General features: G+C 47.9%; 1 protein-coding gene and 1 long non-coding RNA gene across 10 annotated transcripts in view; one reads left to right on the forward strand and one right to left on the reverse strand.

Annotated features, from left to right (window-relative positions):
- Positions 1-8,619: 8,619 nt before the first annotated feature.
- On the reverse strand, positions 8,620-24,861 carry LOC147996957 (uncharacterized). 4 transcript variants are annotated; one of them, XR_015652474.1, is made up of 7 exons: positions 24,800-24,861; positions 18,053-18,147; positions 17,286-17,512; positions 14,586-14,624; positions 10,522-10,801; positions 9,256-9,424; positions 8,620-9,073 (listed from the first exon to the last, which is right to left on the reverse strand). It is a non-coding gene; the product is annotated as an uncharacterized LOC147996957 (long non-coding RNA). The 4 variants fall into 4 exon arrangements; XR_015652473.1 differs by lacking the exons at positions 17,286-17,512; positions 18,053-18,147; positions 24,800-24,861 and adding exons at positions 13,138-13,287; positions 15,389-15,444; XR_015652476.1 differs by lacking the exons at positions 17,286-17,512; positions 18,053-18,147; positions 24,800-24,861 and adding an exon at positions 15,389-15,492.
- Scnn1b (sodium channel epithelial 1 subunit beta) overlaps positions 15,507-25,246 on the forward strand; it is a 54,377-nt gene continuing 44,637 nt past the window's right edge. For 3 of the 6 annotated variants that reach the window (XM_087620176.1, XM_087620040.1, XM_087620088.1), the window contains exon 1: positions 15,514-15,619. The gene's annotated coding sequence lies outside the window, so the exon portion shown is untranslated. 6 annotated transcript variants of the gene reach the window in all.

Here is a 25,246-nt window from a genome sequence, read left to right on the forward strand (position 1 = left end):
CCATCAAGACAATGTCCCTGGTGGCTGTAACAACTTAATGACCTGGGAGCTTTCAGACCTCTACAAGTATAGCCATACACGACCAACCAATTAATCAAGCAACCAACAACCCTTAAAGACCTTTTAGGAGCTGTTGGGAAAACATGAAAATGGAGGTATTAGATATTAATAAAGATTTGGGGTTCTGCATGTTAGGGGTTACAGTGACATGGTAACTGAATAAAGTGTCTCTCTTGGTTAAGGATACACTGGTGACTATAAGTACTATAAAGTAATTGAGCCAAAGCCAAAGTAAATGAAACCAGTATAGCAAAATGTCCCAGTGGCTGCCGGTGGTTGGTAGGTAGGGACTGTGATGGTTAACTTCTACTGACACCATAACTGCGTTTGGAAGCCCCTAGGACATGCACCTCTGACTGTGTTTTCAGAGTTCCACTGAGGTGGAAAGACACACCTTGAATGTGGGCAGCTCCATCCCGAGGGCTAGGGTCCCAGACTGAATAAATCGGGAAGTGGAAGAAGGCAAACTGAACACCAGCATCCATCTCTCTCTGCTTCCCGGCTTTGGATACAATGCGACCAGCCACCTCCTGTTTCTGCCACAATGTCTCACTCACCCCGGTGTGCTGTGTCCTCAAGCCAAGAAGCAAAATAAACCCTTTCTTTAAGTTGATTTTGTCGATTATAGAAACGAGGAGATGGGTGCTAGCAGCATACATATCAGTAAGACAAGTCACTCTGCTTCTCTGCGTCTTTGGAGTATCCACAAGGGAGATGGAATTTGTGTAGACAAACAAGCACTCGCCTATTGTAAGACTATTTTACAGGTCCCTACTATGGACCAGACACTGAGCTGAGCATTGGTTTGTAACAGCCGATGGTGGAGCTGGGGAAGTGGTACGTGCTTGCCATGCGAGAATGAGAACCGTGTTTAAAAGCCCAGCTTGAGAGAGTGAGAGATTCTGGAACACTCCGTCCTAAATGGGATGGTCTTCATCAAACATCTTCCCTCCAGGCTCAGGGATCTGAGTAAAGGAGGGGGCAGAAAGATTGTGAATTGTAAAAACCACATTGATAGTGGAAATTAGACACAGACTCCCACTCCTAATTGAGAAGCTGTCTCACTGGGAAAGGGAAAATCAGTTTCTCTAATGACATATCGCTGGGCACGTCAACCTCACTGAACAGTAGGCCCCGTTCCTAGGAATCATTTCCCAATGCAAAACGAACTCCATGGGTTTTGTGGTGCTTGTTTTGGTTTTGTTGGGGTTTTGGGTTATTCTCTTTTGGGGTTTTTTTTTTTTCCTTATTGATCTTTTGGGTGTTTTGATTGTCATTTTTATGTGGATTTTGTATGTGTGTTTCTTGGGGTTTATTTGTTTGTTGTGCCTGTGTATGACAGACAGACAGATACACACACACACACACACACACACACACAGAGAGAGAGAGAGAGAGAGAGAGAGAGAGAGAGAGAGAGAGAGAGAGAGAGAGAGAGAGAATAAAGTTGTATAGGAAGGTGTCATGGTTTGAAAATGCTTGGCCCAGGGAATAGCACTATTTGGAGGTATGGCCTTGTTGGAGTAGGTGTGTAACTGTGGGTGTGGGCTTTAAGACACTCATCGTAGCTGCCTGGACGTCAGTCTTCTCCTACCTGACTCCAGAAAAAGATGTAGAACTCTCAGCTCTGCCAGCATCATGCCTGCCTGGATGCTGCCATACTCTTACTTTGATGATAGTGGACTGAACCTGTAAGCCAGCCCCAATTAAATGCTGTCCTTATAAGAGTTGCTGTGGTCGGGGCTGGGGATTTAGCTCAGTGGTAGAGTGCTTACCTAGGAAGCGCAAGGCCCTGGGTTCAGTCCCCAGCTCCGAAAAAAAAGAACCAAAAAAAAAAAAAGAGTTGCCGTGGTCATGGTGTCTGTCCATAGCAGTAAACCCTAAGAAGGGAAGGGAGGAGGATCTGGGAGGAGCTATGGGGAGACCAGGCTGAAAATACATTATTTGAGCTGAGAGTGATGGCACTCCCCTTTAATCCCAGCACTGGGAAGCAGAGAAAGGAATCTCTCCATGAGTTCAAGGCCAGCCCAGTCTACATAGTGAGTTCTAGGCCAGTGCTACACTACATAGTGAGAGCCTGACTAAAATTCTCTCTCTCTCTCTCTCTCTCTCTCTCTCTCTCTCTCTCTCTCTCTCTGAGTGTGTGTGTGTGTGTGTGTGTGTGTGTATGTGTGTGTGTGTTATAAGTTCTTTGAGATATACACTGTGAAAACACCAAGAAAATACTGGGGAAAAGCTAGGCCTGGGTGCTGGAGAGATGACTTGCTGTGTGCTTCTAGGAGACCTGGGTTCAGTTCCCAGCCCTCACATGTCAGCTCACAGTCACCTATAACTCCAGTCCCAGGAAATACAATGCCCTCTTCTGGCTTCTTCTAGCACTCAATACTATACCCAGGCATAGAAAATAATGGAGCGACACCCAGAGACCTGCCCTTCTCATCCACACGGGTGGGCTGTAGACACCTAGAGGCACACTTGCCACAAGCTCTGGTGAAGGAAGGACGCAGGAGGCCCCACAGCTGAGGATCACCTGCAGCAGGAGCTACTACAGTGTGCAAGTATGTGGTGGACAAGTAAGTCAGCCCTGAGGGCATGAAAGTGGAAGTGCTGGCACCACCACTCCTCTGCCAGGAGGTGGCACAGCTGAGGTGATGCCCTCCTTCCCCCTCCCCCTCTCTCCTCCCCACCTGCCGCAGTTGGGAGAGTTGACTCCAGGGGTCATAAGATTGAGAGAACTGGCCTTCTGTGAGGGTGTTGGCCTCCCTAGTTGCAGTACTTGGGAGAGTGGGCCCTGGCACCTCGACTGGGCTGCACAGTGAGACTGGGTCTGGAGGCATGGGTGCAGATGAGCTGGCCCAAGGCCATGAGAATAGGAGAGCTCGCCCTACCTTGTGCATTGTGTGGCCTAGCCAGAGCAGTGCTGGAGAGCTTGCTCTGACGGCCGACCAACTGGCTGGCTCAGCTACCCACCCAGGCCCAGATCCAGGGCTCTGAGTTGGCCCCACCCCAAAAATCTACACCATCTGTGAACTGTTGGAGCGATCGATCCTGCAGCAGGTTGGTCCTGCTGATCCACAGGGCAACAACAGGATAAGCTGAAGGAGGCCCAGTGAACCCAATATTGATAGTGTAACAGAAGCCAGAGATCCAGAACCAGACCAGTGATCACTACAATGAACATTTGCAAGTGAAGATGTGTGGACAGAGGGATGCACTGTGGGACACACTGTGACAGACTACAGCTTCCACAATGAGATTTTTTTTAGCGCTGAATGTGTGTGTGTGTGTGTGTGTGTGTGTGTGTGTGTGTGTGTGTGTTATTTGTAGGGGGAGGTTGCAAGAATGAAGGACAAATGTGTAGGGACAGGAAGGTAAGTGAGACTGGGGTGCACAACGTGAAACAAAGAATCAATGAAAGCATTTTTAAAAATTTTTTAAAAATTATTTTTTTAAAGCCAGGAATATCAGCATGTCTATAACCTTAGCACTTAGGAGGAGACAGGAAGATCCCTGAAGCTTGTGAACCAGCCAGTCTAGTCAATCAGTGAGTGCTGAATTCAGTGAGAGATCCTGTCTCATAAAATTAGATGGAAAGTCATAAAAGAGGAATCCTGATATCAACCTCCAGTTCCAGACACACACACACACACACACACACACACACACAAGCATGCACACATACACGTACAAAAACAAAGGTCCTGAACTTACTGTGAATGTTCGGTTACATCTAGACACCCCATCTGATTCAGGTGGACATTTTGCTTGAGGATTTTGATTTGGGAGTTTTCCTTGGGATTACGATTTCCTTTCTGCCAAGAACACCCTCAGAGGATGAGAGCACCTCCACAGGAGAGCTCCACAAGCACCGTGTCTGCTTGCTCTTTAGAACGAATCAACAGACCTGATCACTGCCCAGGTCCGTCAAGTCACTGGAGGTTGCACAGGATTGAGATGTGAGGTTGGTCTTGTACTGGGTGAGCTCTATCTCTAAAGGAAACTCCCTGATTCCCGTGGTACAGACATTTGACTCTTTCCCTTTGTCTACATGTTGGGCCCTCTGAGTTCGGCCCTGCATTGTATCTGTCACCTACTAATGCATGACAAAGAGTCATACTTAGTGTCTCAAAATGAGTGTGTGTTACATGATAGATTCTATGAGTCATAAATCCCAGCAAGGGGGCTGGGATATGGCTTAGGGGCGGAACCCATGTGTAGAGTATACAGAGCCCTGGATTTTATCCCAGCACAAGTCAGGAAAGAAAAAAAAAAAGGTTCCCACTCAGATTTGGCTCTAGATTTTCACAGCATCAGGCTTCCTGAGGTCCTGACCAGGAGTTCAGGAATGGGTAGTGCTGGTCAGTGGTCAGGCTTCAGTTAAAAAGTGTTTGACTAGAGGATCTCAATTCCTATGCTTGTTGCCTGGAAGCCACTGTCAGTTCTGTAGAGATAATCGCTTGTGTGCTGTGTGGGAGCATCATCTGTCAATAAAAAGCCTATGGTCTACAGGAAAAGGTAAATTAGGAGTGACATCCAGGAGAGAGAGAGAGAGAGAGAGAGAGAGAGAGAGAGAGAGAGAGAGAGAGAGAGAGAGAAACACTCTGGGAAAGAGTCTGGTGGGAAGATTTGACATTCAGAGTTGGAAGAAGACGGACGTGTGAAACTGAGGAGAGGTAACCTAACCAGTCATGTGACAGACATGGAATACTAGAAATGGGTTAATATAAGTTACAAGCTAGTCAGAGAACAAGCCAAAGTTTATGGCCTAGGCATTTAAAAAATATATAATAAGCCTCTGAGTCATTATTTGAGAACTGAGAAAAGCCCAAAGTTACACAGTTCCTTGCTAGATGACCCTCCCAACTTGGCAACTTGTTCATTCAAAGCCAGAGAAGGCCAGGAGCAAACCATTGAGGCCATCCACCTGAGGGGAGGACCTCACTTGGTTGCTAACAATGGAAGGTAGAGTGCCAGGCAGCCATTTGGTGCCTCCAAAGATGACCAATGAGACTTATTTCGGAAGATCTTTTTATTATTTCTTAGGACAATAAAAGTTGTTCTTGGGACCAGTAGGATGGCTAAGCTGGTAAAGATGCCTGTGGCCAACTCCTGATGGCCTGGGTTCAATTCTCCAGGACCCTGCATCATGAAAGGAGAAAACCAATTCTCAAAAGTTGTCCTTTGATGGCCATATACAAGCCATGACACACGAATACGTGTACACAAACACACACACACACACACACAGAGAGAGAGAGAGAGAGAGAGAGAGAGAGAGAGAGAGAGAGAGAGAAAGCAAACATTAAAACATGTTTTTAAGTTGTCCTTACTGTTACTATCGACTATATCCTATAGGCCAGGGAGCAAAAGTGAAACCAGCTGAGCTGTTTGAACTGTCATTCCACAATGAACATTTCAACTTGACCCAGATCTCACAAACAAAGCCTTGAAGAGGTCTGAACGACAAAGGGCAATTCACTGGCCCTCCAGAGAATGCCACCAGCAGGACTCTTCCCTCCATGCCCTCTCCACTGAAATTAGAATGCTCCCATCTACACCCTGGGCTAAGGAGACACGCACACAGCACATCCAGAAGGCCTAGCGGTAGCAGCTGGTACAGGAAGCATTGTTCTCTCTCCCTGTAGGCAGTCAAAGCTACCCTTTAAACCCAGTGGCAGGGGTTGGGGATTTAGCTCAGTGGTAGAGCACTTGCCTAGGAAGCGCAAGGCCCTGGGTTCGGTCCCCAGCTCCTCCGGGGGAAAAAAAAAGAACCAAAAAAAAAAAAAAAAAAAAAAAACAAAACCCAGTGGCAGTAATGCTTCTGTGACTCCCATCTATGCAGACTTCTCCAAGGCTGTGTGGCCTAGCATGAGCTCTGAGTCCTCAGCCCACTAGAAAATCTCTCTCTCTCTCTCTCTCTCTCTCTCTCTCTCTCTCTCTCTCTCTCTCTCTCTTTTTATTAACTTGAGTATTTCTTATATACATTTCGAGTGTTATTCCCTTTCCCAGTTTCCGGGCAAACATCCCCCTCCCCCTCCCCTTTCTTATCGGTGTTCCCCTCCCCATCCTCCCCCCATTGCCGCCCTCCCCCCAACAATCTAGTTCACTAAGGGTTCAGTCTTAGCAGGACCCAGGTCTTCCCCTTCCACTGGTGCTCTTACTAGGATATTCATTGCTACCTATGAGGTCAGAGTCCAGGGTCAGTCCATGGATAGTCTTTAGGTAGTGGCTTAGTCCCTGGAAGCTCTGGTTTCTTGGCATTGTTGTTCATAAGGGGTCTCGAGCCCCTTCAAGTTCTTCCAGTTCTTTCTCTGATTCCTTCAACGGGGGTCCTATTCTCGGTTCAGTGGTTTGCTGCTGGCATTCGCCTCTGTGTTTGCTGTATTCTGGCTGTGTCTCTCAGGAGCGATCTACATCCGGCTCCTGTCAGCCTGCACTTCTTTGCTTCATCCATCTTGTCTAATTGGATGGCTGTATATGTATGGGCCACATGTGGGGCAGGCTCTGAATGGGTGTTCCTTCTGTGTCTGTTTTAATCTTTGCCTCTCTATTCCCTGCCAAGGGTATTCTTGTTCCCCTTTTAAAGAAGGAGTGAAGCATTCACATTTTGATCATCTGTCTTGAGTTTCATTTGTTCTAGGCATCTAGGGTAATTCAAGCATTTGGGCTAATAGCCACTTATCAATGAGTGCATACCATGTGTGTTTTTCTGTGATTGGGTTACCTCACTCAGGATGATATTTTCCAGTTCCAACCATTTGCCTACGAATTTCATAAAGTTATTGTTTTTGATAGCTGAGTAATATTCCATTGTGTAGATGTACCACATTTTCTGTATCCATTCCTCTGTTGAAGGGCATCTGGGTTCTTTCCAGCTTCTGGCTATTATAAATAAGGCTGCAATGAACATAGTGGAGCACGTGTCTTTTTTATATGTTGAGGCATCTTTTGGGTATATACCCAAGAGAGGTATAGCTGGATCCTCAGGCAGTTCAATGTCCAATTTTATGAGGAACCTCCAGGCTGATTTCCAGAATGGTTGTACCAGTCTGCAATCCCACCAACAATGGAGGAGTGTTCCTCTTTCTCCACATCCTCGACAGCATCTGCTGTCACCTGAGTTTTTGATCTTAGCCATTCTGACTGGTGTGAGGTGAAATCTCAGGGTTGTTTTGATTTGCATTTCCCTTATGACTAAAGATGTTGAACATTTCTTTAGGTGTTTCTCAGCCATTCGGCATTCCTCAGCTGTGAATTCTTTGTTTAGCTCTGAACCCCATTTTTTAATAGGGTTATTTGTCTCCCTGTGGTCTAACTTCTTGAGTCCTTTGTATATTTTGGATATAAGGCCTCTATCTGTTGTAGGATTGGTAAAGATCTTTTCCCAAACTGTTGGTTGCCGTTTTGTCCTAACCAGTGTCCTTTGCCTTACAGGAGCTTTGCAGTTTTATGAGATCCCATTTGTCGATTCTTGATCTTAAAGCATAAGCCATTGGTGTTTTGTTCAGGAAATTTTTTCCAGTGCCCATGTGTTCCAGATGCTGCCCTAGTTTTTCTTCTATTAGTTTGAGTGTATCTGGTTTGATGTGGAGGTCCTTGATCCACTTGGACTTAAGCTTTGTACAGGGTGATAAGCATGGATCGACCTGCATTCTTCTACATGTTGCCCTCCAGTTGAACCAGCACCATTTGCTGAAAATGCTATCTTTTTTCCATTGGATGGTTTTGGCTCCTTTGTCAAAAATCAAGTGACCATAGGTGTGTGGGTTCATTTCTGGGTCTTCAATTCTGTTCCATTGGTCTATCTGTCTGTCTCTGTACCAATACCATGCAGTTTTTATCACTATTGCTCTGTGATACTGCTTGAGTTCAGGGATAGTGATTCCCCCTGAAGTCCTTTTATTGTTGAGGATAGTTTTAGCTGTCCGGGGTTTTTTGTTATTGCAGCATACCCAGCCTGGTGATCTCGAGCCACTGAGACATGAAACAGCTCCTCTCCTCTGACCCTCTCCAAGCACACTGGTCTCCTCCTCCTGTTCAGGCTCAAGCACTGCCCCATTGCAAAGTTATTGTGCTTGCTCCTCTCAGCCCGGGCCACTCTTCTCCCGGACTTCTGCAGGACCAGCTTCCTTCCACCCATTAGCACCTTACCCCAGGATCTCCTCTGAATTTAAAGCCAGCCCTCCCACTGTCTCTTCTGGCCTGTATTCATTTTTCTCCTTATCGGTTTCTACTTTCTGGAAGCTTCCTTATCTTACTCTCTTGTGTGTATCTAATGGGTGCTCAACTGTTGACTGAATCAGCCCCGTGTCACCTGCGTTTCCAACACAGCTGAACTGTGGCTCCAGCTCCTTTCATCCCACACACGGTGTTCATTAGGTTGGAAACCACAGAACCAGGCAGGCAAGATGGCTCAGCTAGAAAAGGTGCTTGCTACCAAGCCTGCCTATCTGAATTAGATCTCACCTGGCAGAAGGAGAGAACAAGTTCCTCTACCTATGTGGTCTTCTGACTTATGGTACACGTGGTCCTCCATAAATAATAAATACACAAGAAATTGTAAAAAGAAAACCAAAGAATATATTGTTCCTTTTGTCTCATCCCCACCCTCACCCCACACCCCACACCCCCACTCCATACCCCATACCCCACCCCCACCCCCACCCTCGACGTAAGACCTCAGGTAAAACCATCTCTGTACTGTCCCAGAGTCTTTTCAAGGTCTCCAAAGCCCAGCCTGGTCTTTCTCGAGGTTCCCAGAAGCAACCAAAGCCTTCCAGAGTGACATTGCTGAGCCTTGTGCTCAGAGCGTCCTCTTTCCTAGGCCAAGGTCTGGGAGCCCCGCCAGTGGCCAGAGAGAAAAGGGATGCTATGTGCTGAGTGGTCAGGTAAGCACCAGCGCCAGTCTGGCTATGGCCTGTGTGATCTTGGGGCTTCTGGTTGCATTTCTGAGAACCAGGGACGGGGGAGGACTGCTGGACTTGGCAGGGACTGGAGGCTTTCGAGGCCATTGCTAGGAAAGAGAAAGAAAAAAAATCAGAGGAAGCTGAGCATTCAAACGCCCCCGGGGCACTAACAAGAGATTATCCTGGGTTAAGAGGACACTGAGCGCATGCCAAGCTTTTGTATCATATTTCTTGAGTTTTAAACAGTGGTTCTAAAGCAACAATGACGACAGGCGATCTGACAAAATACCTGAAACCTGGACCTCTCTCAACCCCATGCTCCTTAGGACTTCAGGCTGCGTCTCCACTCAGTACCGAACTCTTTGACTTCAGTTCTATTCTGGGGGTTTTGTCATTGTGTGGAGGGTAGGGTGGGGGATGAAGTGGAGTTCTTTACACTTTCGAGTCCACTTCTTCATCTGGAAATAAAAACCAAAATATAACGCAACCTCAGAAGATTCTTTGGATAAAGGAGACTTAGAACACGGCACTGCATGCCAATGCTGGTAGGAATGGGCTCATGAGCAGAGGGCCTAGGGGATAGAGAGGGTGAAGAAGGATAATAAAGGAATGTGGGTAACACATGGTAACACATAGCATCTGCTGTGTAATAAGGTCAGAGGCAAGGGAAACTAAAGATTGTCCTGGCATTACCCAGGGACCCGCCTGCAGCCAGTAGTATGAGAGTGCCCCGCTGCAGACACCGCGATGGAGCCTCCAGACCTGCAGGTGGCGCTGTATCACTGGGAGGCCCTTCTCCAAAGTCAGGTCTTGAAACTCCATGCTCTGGCCATCACCAGCACCATTATTTGGGGCCAAACCTTAAAGTTTGTCACGATTCTACAAATTTGTGTCTTTAAAAAATGAAATAAAATCTTAGCTGCACTTCTGCCTTTCTTTTTCTGTAGTTTGAAAAAAAAACAAGCAAACAAACAAATAAATAAAATATCTAACATCATAATCAGGAGGTTTTGGGTTGCAAGCAACAGAATTTCCAAGGTATCCCGACCCAAAGGTACATGGCTTCATGGGTTTGAAATGCCCAGAGGGCAGAGTTAACTTGTGATATGGCCATGAATCGAACGTTAATACCGCAACCTTGCTTCCCTTTGCTCCTTTCTGGTTAGGATTTCCCTTTTGTCTGGGGTTTTGTTTTGAGGATTTGAACCCCAGGCTTTGTGCTTGCTGGACAAGTGTTCTAGGGCTGAGTCACACTCCAACCCCCCATTTATTCTTATATCTCATATATATATGTATATATATGATTTATATATTTGTGAGTGAGGCACCCACATCCCAGCATGTGCTTAGAGGTCTGAGGACAACTAATGTGCGTCAGTTCTCTCCTTCTGTCACGTGGGTTCCGGGGAATGAACTTGGGTCATCAGGCTTGGTAGCAAGTGCCTTTACGTACTAATCCATCTTGTGAGCCCCAGCTGAGCTAAATCAGGTGCTGTTATCTAAAGCTGAATGAGCGGATTCTAGAGCCACCTCCCCCGACAGAAAGAATATTTACCTTGTCTCCGAGGCAAAACAAATTGTGTCTGATGAGGGAACCAGGGATTCAGTACTGAACACTGCAGTGATTACCATGATCGACTTAGTTAATCTTGGTTCCGTTCCTATTACAATCATCTCCGTGAATTATGCTAACCCTTTTAAAGCAGGAGGGCTAGCCTCTACAATAGTATCAAGTGTTCACTTGAACTTCTACTGGCAGAAATCCACCTTCCAGAACCTGTCATGGTTCCATCCAGAAGTGAAGTCACTCCACAATTCAACCCACAGACATTCCTCTAGAGGAAAAAAAAAGGTATTCTAAACAAACAAAGACTGGCCACTAGATCCATAAATACCTGACTCCAATCTTACAGTGTAGGCGGTGCTCTGTCCTCAGAGCAGCATCCCTATCAGAGAAGCGGAGGGAGGCAGGTTTGGTCAAGCTGTCTTTGAGAACACAGTGCTCTTTGTTCTCAGTGGTTTAAACCACAGCCTTAAATTCTATTGGGCTTGCTGCTATTGTAATCCCACACTAGAGATGGGAAGGCAGGAGGATCGGTAGTTCAAAGTCAGCCTGGATGTGTAGTGGTTTTGAGGCCAGCCTGGGCTACATGATACCCTGTCTCAAAAAGAAAATTTTAAAAAGCATCATCAACAACAACAAAATGTCAGCCCAGATGACTGAGAAATGGTTAAGTCAGCAAAGTGACTGTCATGCAATCATGAAGACTTGAGTTTGGATTCTTAGCCCTTATGCACCTATGCAAAAGCGCATGCTTGACAGCATCCATCCTTCATTCTGGAACTGGGGAGATGGAGACAAGTGAGTGTTTTTGTTTGCTTCCTGTCACTAATGATAAGCACTACCATCAAAATGAAATTTGGGAAGGAATGGATTTATTGCATCTTACAAGTTAGAGTCCCTCATCAAAGGAAGCCAGGATAGGAGCTCAAGCAGGAACCAGGAGGCAGGAACTGAAACAGAGAGCACAGAGAAAAAAAATGCTGCCGGCTTGCTCTCCAGGCTCACGTTCAGTCAGCTTTCTTACATCACCCAGGACCACCTGCCCAAGGGTGCACTGCCTACAGTGGGCTGTGTCCTGTCACATCAATCATTAAACAAGAAAATGCCCCTACAGGCTTGCCTACAGGCTAATCTGATGGAGGCATTTTCGCAATTGAGGTTCCCACTTCCTGGATGACCCTAGCTTGCATCAGGTTGTCAAAAAGAAAAAAGAAAAAAAAAAGTAAGCAGCTCAGTGAGGAATCCCTAGAGGCCACTGGCTAGCCAGCAAGCTCAGTCGCTGGACTCCAGGTTCAGTGAGAGATCCTGTTTCAAAAACTAAGGTCAAGAGTGAGAGGCAGACACCTGGTGCCAATCTCTGGCTTCCATACACATTCGTTCACATGTACATCTGCACGATCACACACACACACACACACACACACACACACACACACACACACACACTTGTCAATCCGCCATCAGGCAATCCAGAGTTTTTTGATATCTCCCATTCCCCCTCATGAGAAATCATGACAGCAAAGGAAAGTGAGCTGTACAGATCTGTGCACAACAGCCCAGGCCCACTCATTCTAACCCACGGAGCTCATTCTAACACCTATAACAACATCTATAACACAGCCCGGCCAAAAGAAGTCTTCACAATAGCACACGTTGGGTTGAACCATATGAAATGGCCATTGTTGTAGGCATGTGACAGCCAACTAATAACGGTTTCCCTCCTGAAGATGCTGGAGCAGTCATTTTTAAAGACCCTTCCAAAGAGAATAAAAAGTCCAACTTCACTTTCATAATGACACCAGGACATCACGTGTCTTTTCAACCAAGCAAATGGCTGCATTCAAAGTGCAAAGCCGTTGAGCTGATTCTGCTGGCGATCATGCTTGACACCAAACCTGATGACTAGCGTTCCATCCCCAGGACACTGGTGGTGAAAGGACAGAACAGACTCCTGCAAGTTGTTCTACATGTGCATGCATGCATGTATGTACCCACAATACACACACACACACACACACACACACACACACACTAAATAAATGGATACATAAATACACAAATGAATAAATACAATTTAGAAACAAAGTGCAAAAGCAATAGTCAGTGCCTTAATTTGTTTTCTGTTGCTATGATACAGTTCTAGACCAGGGTCTAGGCGCTGCAACTGGCCTTCTTGCTGACAGAATCCCAAGGTGATCCAGGGTATCACAGCAAAGGAAGGACAGACTCTGTGTACCCAGATACTATGGTCTCTCTCCTGTGGGCTGGCTGGCTGACTGGCTGGCTGGCTGACTGACTGGCTGGCTGGCTGGCTGGCTGCCTGCCTGCCTGCCTGCCTGCCTGCCTGCCTGCCTGCTTGCTTGCTTTTGAGACAGGATATCACTAATAGCCCAGGCTGGCCTCAAACTCATACTCTTCTTGCCTCAGCATCTGGGTGCCAGGATTACAGGTATGATCACTAAGCCCAGCCCTTTCTCTTTCTCATAAAGCCACCAGTACTCAATCATAGTGCTCCACCCTGATGACTTAGTGCCAGTCACCTCCCAAAGGCCCCACCTCTAAACGCAATGGTTGGATTAAAAAGTTGGAACAGCATCCTGTCCACACCTTACAATGGGGATCCAAATCCAGCGTGAATCTCATATAGGGACAGGCTGTCTTTAAGGCATGCCAAAGCTGGGATTCTCTCATCGTTTTGCACTGAAATAACACAGGGCAATAGACCAGATGCAGAAGCACACAGGACAGTCTGAGGGCCTGTTAGAGAGCCAGGCAAAAAAAAAAAAAAAAAAAGAGAGTCAGTGAAATGCTAACAGTGCCCTCCCAGAAGCCTCCATTCCAGAAAGATATATTTTGTAAGAGCATTATATTTATGTCAGGGCATAAGTAATTTATTGCTACTGTGTGATGGAAAAATATTTTATTTTGTGGGGGAGAAAGGGTGTGTGTGTGTGTGTGTGTGTGTGTGTGTGTGTGTGTGTGTGTGTGCAGGAATGAGCATGCTGGTGTACTTGACTTAGAATGCATATCTGGAGGTCAGAGGTAGACTTCAGGGCTCCAGGTATTTCTTCTATCAGTTGCCACCATCTTTTTTAAGACAGGGTCTCTTACTGAATCTGGAAGTTGCCATTTTAGCTAAACTGGCTAGGCAGGAAGCCCCCAGGATCCAGCTGTCAAGCTTTCCATTACTGAGACCACAAACACATGCTACCATTCCACATAGATGGATGCTGGGGATACAAACAGTTTCCATGATTACATACCAAGCACTTTACCCCCTGAGCCATATCACCTTTGAAAATACTTTTATAATATCAGTGTTGATTTAACTTTTAGTCATTCATTTATCATTTATTCACTTATTTTATTTTATTTTATTTTATTTTGACAAGGTCTCACTGTGCAGACCAGGCTTACCTCATCTTTACTATGTAGCCCAGGCTAACCTCAGACTCTGGGTCTTCTGCCTTTCTGCCTAAATGCTAAGACTGAGGGCATGCACCAGTGTGTTACTTTTCTCACCTAGAAAATAGCAATGGGGTATAACTCTTGGTGCTGCCTGATTTTTTGTTTGTTTGTTTGTTTGTTTTTGTTTTTTGTGTTTTTTTGGGTTTTGGGTTTTGGGTTTTGGGTTTTTGTTGTTGTTTGTTTGTTTGTTTGTTTGTTTGTTTTTGTCAACATGTCACAAGCTTGGGTCTTCTGGGAAGAGCAAAACTCAATTGAGAAAACGTCTCCATCAAATTGGCCTGTCAGCAAATTTTGTGGGCATTCTTGATCAATTATTGATGTGGGAGGACCCAGCCCACTGTGGGAGCTGCCACCCCCTGGCAGGTGGTCCTGGGTTGTATAAGAAAGCGGGCTGAGCAAATCATGGGGCACAAGCCAGTAAGCACTAGTGTACCACGGCCTCTGCTTCAGCTCTGACTTCCAGAGCTGCTTATGTTCCTACCTTGACACCCTTTCTGGTATTTATCACAGCATAGAAAACAAACTAGGACAGCCATGCACATGAAGACTCTGGAGTCTTCAAAGATTTTTAAAAGTATTATAGGTACCTGTGATGCAGTCTTCAAGAACTCATATATTAGAAGCATCTGTGGAAAGATACACAGGAAATGGAACCATGGTTACAGGAAAGAAAGCTGAATGGACAGAGAGTAGCTTTGATCTGAGGAGAGGAGACAGCAGAGGGGAGGGGAGGGAGTGACGAGTACAGGTGCCCTTAATCTATTCTGTGGTAAATACCACGATATGGATACGTTCAAAAGAAAAGTTTGCTTGGGCTCCCAGCTCTGGACCAAGGTCACTAGGTCCTGCACCTGGTGATACCCTTCTTGTTGGCAGAGCCCCAGAGTCAAGTTGGGTGCTCCTGGGAGATCTAGTCAAGTTGGCTGCAAAGACGAGATTACCATTGATCCATTACCCAAATAGATGAGTTAATCTGTTAACTGAGTAGATGAGCTATCCCACTCCTAAGGGGTCTCCTAATCACCCCTTCAAGTGCCACCTCTTCTCCTCTTAAAACGGAGGCTCGGGGTTGGGGATTTAGCTCAGTGGTAGAGCGCTTGCCTAGCAAGCGCAAGGCCCTGGGTTCGGTTCCCAGCTCCGAAAAAAAGAAAAAAAAATAGAACGGGGCTGTGAGGTGATGTGTCACCGTGTATGTGATGCGCTGAAGCATGCGTGTCTTATGCTGGTTATGGAGTGAGGATACACGGAGGAAGGCTTTTCTGCACCAATGTAGGGCATGGAGTCCCCTGTCGTTGCTTTCCCCCAACCCCCACCCCCACCCCCACCCTGTGTATAGAGAATGGGGCTGGGAGGTGAGAAGTGGCCTGTGGGGACTACAGAGGATACTGACCTGGAGCCTGTCAACTGGAACAAAGTGGCCTGGGAGCCTGACGGTGCAGGTAGCCCGACTAACCCAGGAAGGCAGGCTCCTCCCGCAGGCCCTCCCGGTTGGTCCCCGCCCCCCGCGCTCCCTCCGCCTACAGCGTCCCTGGCTCTACAGGTGACCCAGCTCCACAGCCACTCGGACGGACGCCACCACCTTAGCTGCCATCACTGCACATTGGAGCAGCTTTCTAAACAGGTATGACAGCGACCTCCGCGCGCGCGCTCGCACCCGGGCAATGACCGCAGTTCCGTCCCTGACAGCGTCTGAGAGCCGGCTACCCAGCCTCAGTTTCCCACAGGAGGACGTAGGGTGCCTGGCCATCATCAAACTCGCTACTGTGGGGACAGTGGGACTGGACCTGCGGAGAACGCAGGAAGACAGGGGAAAGACTCGCTCAGCAAGAGATCCAGCGAGGGTCGCACTTTTGTCGCTGCTAGAGGGAAGGGCTGTGGTCAAGTCCTCATGCGGAGTGGGCGGGGCAAGCTGTAGTTCAAAGGTGACAATAGCAAAACTTGGGAGTATCATGCGTCGCCGCGAAGCAATGCCTGCCGAATGTTGTCTCGGGGTCCCCTTTCACAGTAAAGAAACTGAGGATCAGTGAGGGGGGGGGTGGATGCGCACAAGCCAGTCATCTCTGGGGAGCACCATTGTAAGAGGCAGTACGGGGAGGAGCCCAGATCCAAGCCCCAACCTGTGCTGTTTCTCCACCATTCCGGGAGTTTTAGCACAAAGTTAATGTCTAGAGAATGTCACATAGCATAGATGCGCTGAACACAGGACATAAAGGACAGAGAACAGAACAAAGGGGAAGAGACATGGGATTCAGCAAGGAAGCTGCAGAGTTTTCCCCACACACCAGAAATCTCCATCAGGGAGGGTCTTGGAACAGCTCAGTCCATCCTGCTCTGACGTGGTCCCTGGATGAGCACCTGGAAAGTCCCATAATGGGCCATCTGCCAGCAAGCAAATAGAAGGGTCCTCTCAAACTTTCCGAATCTGATGTCCCTGTTCCCTAAAAGTAACCATCATCTTCAAATAAAATATTTCTTCTAGACCTTTCCCAACACCTGTACATGTACAAATCCATAGGAAGTATGTAAAAATGTAAAGTTGGGGCAGATACAAATGCTATTTGTTTAATCCATCCACACCGTTGGGCAATGGTGGCTTACCCTCAACTCCACTTACTCCTTCTAGAACCATCTATGTTGCTGCATGGTCATGGAACTGACTTATAAATTACCATTTCAGGGTCAGGTTCCAGATTCTTGTTCTTTGATGAAAATTAACTTCACAGGATATGAATTTTGGGAACAAAGGTCCCTTCTTTTTCATTGCACACACAGAAGATATATATGTGCATATATGTATAGACAGTAAATACAAGTACACACTGACAAAAGACAGGCTCCAAACCACACGGACAGGCAAGCCCACCTCTGTGCTAACTATCTGTGGTCAAGGACAAATTCATTTCCCCTCTACCTCCAATTTCCACTGCGCTCAAGGGTCAGGAATGAGCCAGTCCTCAAGCCTGTCTGTGCCCAGCGGGCGGAGATGACACCAAAAGCCTCACTGAGGGGCTGTCTGTGACAGTAGGCAGTGTCCTTCTCACCATCCAATAGGAGACAGGATGATTAAGAACTGTGGGCTGGGGTGGAGAACTGGGGAGCTAGCAGTGGTTACTGCTCTTCCAGAGGACCCCAGTCCGGTTCCCAGCACCCATGCCAACCAGCTCACGACCACCTATAACTCTAGTTTAAGGAGATCTGACGCCCTCTTCCAACCTCTGAGAAGACCACCACACAGGATGCAAACACAGAGAGAGACACATAAATTTAAGAACCATGGGCAGACAAACCTGAGTGCCAAGTTTCCGTGTGTGCCCTGCACCTCTGTGTCCAGATAATAGTTCAAGAAGATTATGACCATCCTCAAAGGTCTAATAGGACCATCGGAGTTAGCTGGAGCATGGCAGGGTGGCACATGCCAGTAATCCCAGTACTCAAGAGGCACAGGTGGACTGCAGGTTCAAGGCCAGTCACGGCTGCATAGCAAATGCTAAGCCACGGAGCTTCATAGTGAGACCTTGTTTCAAAAGCCCGAAACAAATAAATAAGTGTGTTAGAATGCTTGATCACAGCCAGGCTAGCAAAATGCCAAAGTCAGAGAGATTCCAGTTCAATCCGGCTTCGTCCCTTCTCAGGTCAGACAGAGTCCTGTCTCTGAGCCACAATTTCACAGTTGTGGAATGGGCTTAAAGACAATAGCCTTTCCAAACTGTTGAGTGCCCACTAGGATGATGCAAATACAACTGAGGGGAGACACTAAGATGGCCCTGTGGTGGAGGCAATGCCGAGCTACCACTTGGGAACTCTTCCACACCTCCAGGACAACCAAAGTCCCGAGCAGTGGAAGGAGCCAAGGCCAGCTCACATCAGAGTCTAAGCACGCCGTGGTACTAAAAAGGACCTAGTGTGGTAGTTAGAGAGGCCCTGAGCTAAGATGCAGAAATGGTTTCTGGTGTATATCTCTGGAATACAGGAGACAGCTGAAACGGCAGAAGCCCAGGGTAAGAGGGCTGAGGAAGGACGGTCCAGCGGTTAAGACTCAATTTCCATCACCTACGTGGTGGCTCACACCCATCTCTAACTCCAGTTCCAGGGGATTCGACGCCCTCTTCTGGTCTCTGTGAACACCAGGCACACATCTGGTACATGCACCTAAAATTAAATAAATAGAAAGAAATTAATGTAAAAAGAGCCAGGCAGTGGTGGTGCACATTCTTTAGTTTCAGCACTCAGGAGACAGAGAGATCTCTGTGAGTTTGAGGCTGAGCTAGTGTACAGAGTGAGTTCCAGGACAGCCAGGGCTCCACAGTGTCTTATAGATAGATGATAGATAGATAGATAGATAGATAGATAGATAGATAGATAGATAGATAGATAGATAGATAGATAGATGATAGATAGAACAAGCTTTGGGGCGCCTTTATGAGGCATGCACCCCCCCTCCCTCCCTCCCTCTCTCTCTCTCTCTCTCTCTCTCTCTCTCTCTCTCTCTCTGCCTGTTAACATGCTTTTCTGTGTGGTTTGTATGCTTATGTTTGTGTGTGAAGCCAGAGGCTGGTATCACACATCTTCCACCAGCCTTTGCATCTCTCACTGAACCTGGATCTCTCGTTGATCTGGCTAGTTTAGGTCGTGAACTTGCCCCTGGATTCTGCTCCTTCCCTGAGCATGGGGATTACCCATGGCCTCCACACCCTCCTACTTTGTATGTAAGACTCTGACGTTGTAACCTCCGGCCTCCCCCTTGCACAGCAAGTGCTTTATCCACTTAATCATCTCCCCAGCCCTACACTTCGTTTTAAAAGTGTGGGTTAGCTGGTCTGGATATGGCTCAGCTGCTAAAGGCATGTGTTGTCCTTTCAGAGTACCTGACTTTGATCTGACACCTCTGGTCTCTTTGGGCATCTGTATTCACATGCACATACCCTACATGGACACAGACACACATAATTTTAAAATATAAATCTTCAACATTGTAGGTTAGTTCTGAGATTTTAAACAGTGGTAGCTTCCCCTTAGACCAGGCAGGAACCTCTAAGACCCCATAGTTCCCCGGAGGCCACCCTTATTCTCCAAGCACAATACCATGGAAAGTAACAGCCAGACTCCAAAGCTATTTCTGTCTCCCAGGTGTGATGTTTCAGGTCTCTACTTTGGCTCTGTTGTGATGATTTCCTTGTGGGGGAAACAAGTGATACACAGTGCCTGCCTTGAAGGGTTATTTCAGGTATTAAATGAGTCAATCCACTTGAAGCGTTCCACTACAGCCTGGATGACCGTAAACAGGATCTCGGTATTCTGGTAATGGCAGTGTTAACTGCCCAGACCCTGTTACAACACTTCAAGAAAAGGTTCAAAGAGGAGGGAAAGCTCTATGGTCGATTCTGAAGGATGTACAGTTCTTCTGGGGACACAATGAGAAAGGAAGTCCACACTTAGGAAATGGCCTTTAAAAAGCCAGGAGGCAGCCCAGCATGGTGGCTCAGGCCTTTAATCCCAGAACTCTGGAAGCAGAGGCAGGAGAATCTCTGTGAGTTTGAGACCAGTCTGGTCCATTTAGTGAGTTCCGGGCCAGCTTTTACAGACACAGAGGATCTGAGATCAGAACCTCGAGCTTGTGCAGAAAGCACTTAGCCCACTGAGCTACCTCTCTGGTCCTATGGATTAAATTTTAAATGAGAATTTGGTTTTCAAAGCAGGGGCCGTGATGACAAAAGAGCAAAAACTGTATGAGGTCACATAGATGAGGTCATCAACGGGAGGGCGGGAAAGGGGTGTGGGCTGTGTTTCATGGTCCCGTCATCGCGTTAGTGGTGAAAGACTGGGAATGGACAGCAGTGGCAGCTATGGGATGGCAAAAGCGGGCCAAGTCACACTAAACTGTGCGCTTTAAAATGGCTTATAATTTATCTTTGCCACAAAAAAGAAAAAGAAAGAAAAAAGGAAGGAAGAAGGGAAGGAAGGAAGGAAGGAAGGGAGGGAGGGAGGGAGGGAGGGAGGAAGGAAGGAAGGAAGGAAGGAAGGAAGGAAGGAAGGAAGGAAACGCACTTAGGGAACTAGGTATATGTAGCTCCATGGTAGAACACTTGCCTGGCATGTGCAAGACCCTAGATTTGATCCTCAGCAGTACACATTTGCACACACACACACACACATACACACGCACCACGCACTCGCTCACGCATGCACACATGCATGCATGTACATGCATGCACATACAGTGGTAGTGGGGATCAAGTCTGTATTTTCCATTACTGACTCTGAACAAATTAGAAATTATTATTTTATAATGCAAAATGCAATCCGTGGAGTCAGATAAACTCTGGCCAGCTGGTAAGAAACACAGAAAGATGCTGTGCTTCTCAAGCCTGGTTTGTTATCCCCACAGATAATGGAGATTCAAATCCAGCAAGTCCCTTTTAACCTGTCTTGGCCTCAGTTTTCCTGTCGGTAATTCAGAAATAATGATTCTCCCCTCCAGATGAACACTCTGGGAGTTAAGGAACGAAGTGTTTGCTGCAGTGCTCGGCCCACAGTAAACCCTGAATGCACGGGTGTTATGTAACTAGATTTGGAATGAACAGAAAGCCTAAGCTGTGTGTTGAGAGGTGTTATTGTTTGTTTCCGTTTATTGCAGCTCTGCATTTGCTTTGGCGGTGTGTGTACAGGTACAAATACGCCATCACGGGTGTGTAGAGGTCAGAGGACAAGTTGCAGGAGTCAGCTGTCTCCTGCCGTGTGAGTCCTGGGTACGGACTCAGGCCCTTCTTTGTTTGAGTTTATGAAGCAAACTCTCACTGTGCTATTCAGACTAGCCTGAGCCCTGGGATCGAAGGCGAAAGCTACCACAGAGAGATTATTTTATTTATTTTGACACTAAAGATCCTTGTCTAGCCATGACTGAGTTTTCTAGAAGGTCATTTGCGACCAGTTTGCAGAACCTTGGAGGCTCTGAGAGGTCCCCAAACTGCCCAAGGCCATACAGTAAAAAACAACCTGAGTCCAAGCTTCTCCTTCCCTTACCCCAGCACCCCCGGACTAGGAAAATCTTAGTCGTAGTGGGTGTGGGGAGTTGGAAATACCTGGGCAAGAGTGGATGTTTCCTTCCTGGCTGACCTTGGGATGCGGACCTCAAGGACAAAGCCAAGCAGGCTTGTTTGCTTTCCCTCTGTGTGGGGGGGAGCTCACTCCCAAGTGAAGGCACTTTCTCTGGAACTTCTCTGGAACTTTCTCTGGAACTCGTGTTGATCTGGTTCCTCTTAACACTTCCAGCAGAGATGCACCTCGTGCAAACGGTCTCATATTGCTTGGGATTGCTGCCATTTCTAGACTGGTGAGTGTGTCTGTGCATGTGTGTGTGTTCGTGTGTGTGTGTGTGTGTGTGTGTGTGTGTGTGTCCTCACACACAGTGGGGAACACCTCTACCCTCTATTCACACCATAGTGAGAAGCCTGTGGTCTTGGCCTTGGAGGATTGTGTTAGAAAAAGAAACTACAGAAACCTGTTAGGTCTGAGACTGTAAATTTAGGGGCAGCCTTTGAAGAACTGTTTAGAGACTGGGGGAGGCATGTGTCACACAGAAAGAGCATGCCTGGCACCTGGTAATGACTGCTCATTCAAGGGGGGCAAAGGAGAAAAGGACAGGAGGGGGATCAGTGAGGAGGAAGAGGAGGAGACAGAAAAGAAGGGAGGCAAAGGGGAAAGCCAGAAGTGTGAGACACAGGCTAAGGCCTAGTAAAACTTGCCCAGCTCCTTACTCCTGCCTCTGGAGCCAGGCAGTTTGTGTAAGGCCCAGAGGCACCGTGGGGTTTCCCACCTGGGGATCAGGACCATGATGCCTATGTGAACAGGTTTGTGCAGAGCACGCCTTCCAGATTGTCCTGGGGCTGACATTGGCTTCTCAGGGAGAGCATGAGGATGGGACAAAACCAAAACATGTCACCTTTTCCTGGAATGCTGAAAGATCAAGTTAGGGCTATGTGTGCTGGGGAGGGTGCCAATTCCCCACCCCACCCCCACCCCCACCCCATCCCCACCCCACCCTGGCTCTGGTCCACCAGGTACAGAGGACAGCTGGGGGTTCACAGGATTGCACAGGAGCCAGTGGCAGAACCTGGGTCTCTGTGGGAAGAGGCACTCAGAAGCTGGAGGCATCCCAAGCAGGAAGCAGGGATTCCTCACAGGCTGGGCGTTATAACCTACTTCGTAGAAATTTAAACCAGGGTGAAGTGGTAGTGTTTGGTTCACTGGAGGAGCTGAGTTCGAGCTTCCAAGCTGATACTCAGCGAGCATCTGAGGAGTAAGAATGATGGAAGGAAGGGAAGGAGGTGTGGAGGGAGACGGGCACCTGCCCAGGTTAGAGTAGACACTGAAAATACAGCTGGGATGTAAGCCATGGCTCAGCTCCCAGGAGCCTCCTCGGCCCTCACCTGGAGATCCCCAACCCATCCTCATCCCAATCCTATAACTCCCAAAAATAGGGCCTTCCAGTAGGGCTAGCCTGAGGTGTGGGCAGTATTGCTCCTGGTGGAGCTGGCAGTGTAATAGCCCAAAGCTCTTCTCTGAAGACCCCTCCAAGAGGCTTCTCAGTTCCTCCCAGAGCCCGTACCTTGCTGCTCTGGAAAGGGTTGTTCTACTGACTGTCACTGATACTTTCAACAATGATACAAATGCAGCCCCGTGACTTTCTCCCATCAATGCAACAGCAAGAGGTTTTACTCTTTCTTGTTTTGAATACCGGGAATAGGACCCTGGATTTTGCACTCACTGAAGCATGTGCCCCACCCCCATCCCCAGGGCAGTGCTATCTACTATTTGCAAGCACTTACTTTATCTCACTGAATTCTTTTAGCCACCATAAAGGTAGGTAGTGTAACTGTCCCCATTTACTCACAGGGAAAGTGAGTTTTCTCCCTGCAAGAATGAATTGCCACTTCAGGGTAGTCCTGTGAAAGGGATGGCAGAGTTGTACATTTTTTGGCAGATAATAAATGGAATCAGAGAGGTTAAGTCACTTACCGAAGGTCACTGATGGCAACATGACAAAGTTGGGACAGTGACCTGGGCAGTTTGGCTGCAGGGTGCACTATTTGCCCGGCCTGCCCTCTGGGTGTCACTTAAGCAACCAGAGTGGATGAAAAGTGGAGTGTCTCCCCCTGGGATGTGGCTCTTGATGCCTTTGGGCCACCCACAGCCAAATGAAAGGTTTCAGCTTCCGGCTCAGCTAGGAATCAACCGTGTCATTGTGTGGGTTAAGATCTTGGTATCACCTAACAAAGAGACTGGCAAGTATTAGCATGTGACCGCCATTCTAGAGTCCCTCTAATCTGAGGCACCAGCATCAGCCTCCAAACTTCCCAACCGTAGCAACTTCCTCTGAAATAATGGCTCCAACAGAGAGGCAGGCAAAAGACGAGCAGCTGGGCCGACCTCCCAAGAAGTCAGCCACTGGGCCAGCCTGCCCCTGGCACAAGGTAGGGAATGTATGGCCTAGACTCAACACAGGGAAAGAGAAGCTAGACTCTAGTAGGATGCTCGAAAGTCCACAGAGGGGACAATGGTGCTGTCTTTTCTGGGTCGTCGTTGTTTTCTGCAGCACTAGGACCAGAACCTGGGACTGTGCACATGCTAGGCAAGCGCTCTGACACTGAGCCACACTTCCAGCCCTTCCTTCTTTCTCCTTCTTGTCTCTGATCTCAGGCTGGAGGGTGGAGGTATCTAGTAAACCCTGATGCAACAGGACCAGCTCTGGAGGTCTTCCCAGAGGAGTCAGGGAACACACACAGAGCTGACAGACAGTATGGGTTGTCTGCATTTCCTCTGTTGAGTTTGCTCACAATAACCATTCAGGGAGATGTAAACCACCAGTACCTCCCCCCTCAGCACCTCCAACCCCCCATCATCGTCACCCCTAAGCGTCACTCCTACATATTACCATCTTTATTATGCCCATCATCACCACCGTCACCCTCTTCAGCAACAGCAGCATGACCCACATGGATTCTCAGACCCAAGGTCAAGGAGGGCAGAGACTACAAGCAGACCTACTCAGAGGGCGTGATGCTTCTCGTTCCCAGGAAAGATAAGGAAGAATTTGGGCCTCAGCGGTACAAATGACACTGGTTCAATCCCTAGCTCTTTCACTTTCTAACGGTGTGGCTTCGGGGAATTGACCCAGTCTCTCTGAACTTCAGAGATCTGATCTATAAGACGGAATAATTGCAATTCCTGCCTCTTGGGCTCAGGGGAAGGGACACATAAGCCCATTCAGGTGCAGCCCTGGCACGGGGCCTGACTTGGATTGTAAAAGTAAAACAAATACAGGAAAACACACAGGCCAGGGGAACAGTAGTTAAGGGCATAGCTCGAGGCTCCGGCCATGAGTCAGTTCCCATCAGCTCTGGATTTCCTGAGGCAGGTGGAGCCCAAGGGAAAAACTTGCCTGGAATAGGTTGGCTTGAAGGCAGCCCAGCAGAGACCACTCAGGGCTAAGAGGGAGAGGAGAGAGCTCCTGCCCAGACTGGGGCGGAGATTCACACTGAAGTTGCAATCTGCTCAGTTTGAGACAAGCAGGGTAGGGCGGGAAGGGCGCATCTCCAGCTGGAGGCAGAGATCCCAGGAAGAGTCGAGTACTTCCTGCTCCCAATGCAAGCAGGTCTCTAAAGCATGAGCACATCCCCCATCCCCCATCACACACGGAGGCATTTCCTTCTGGGCTGTTCTCCTTTTGATGGTTTATTTCTGAACAGCAATAAAGACAGACACCCAGGGCGGCTCCTACACCTGTGTATCCTGACTATCTTACCTCCAGCGTCCGGGGCTGCTGCACCGCACAACTTCAGGATGTCATTGGATCAACTCCATTACGGACGGTGGCCCTGGAGTTATTAGGTACACAACCTGCACAAACAAACAGAGCAGGGCAGGTCTGCCAGCCTCCTTCTTCTGAGTTGTATAGAATTGATCATATCAGTTCCCAATACAGGCTCGAAGCAGAGGAAGGTTGGGGGAAGGTCTAGATGCCAATCAAGACCCAAAGAGCCCAGGTTTGCTGCTCAAGCAGACCAAGCAGGTTTGCAGCTGACCTTGAGAAGTTGGTGCGTGGGCGTTGTGGTGACTGGGGTGCTGGCAGGATACATACAGATGGTCATTAAGATAGATATCGAGGAAGCACTGAACAGAGCGGTCACAAAACAGGCTCTGCAGTTAGGTGTGGGTTCAAGTCCCCGGGTTGAATATCCAGCACTGCCAA

The sequence above is a fragment of the Rattus norvegicus genome, chromosome 1, assembly GCF_021556685.1.
Source record: "Rattus norvegicus strain SHRSP/BbbUtx chromosome 1, alternate assembly SHRSP_T2T, whole genome shotgun sequence".
Classification (NCBI taxonomy): domain Eukaryota; kingdom Metazoa; phylum Chordata; class Mammalia; order Rodentia; family Muridae; genus Rattus; species Rattus norvegicus.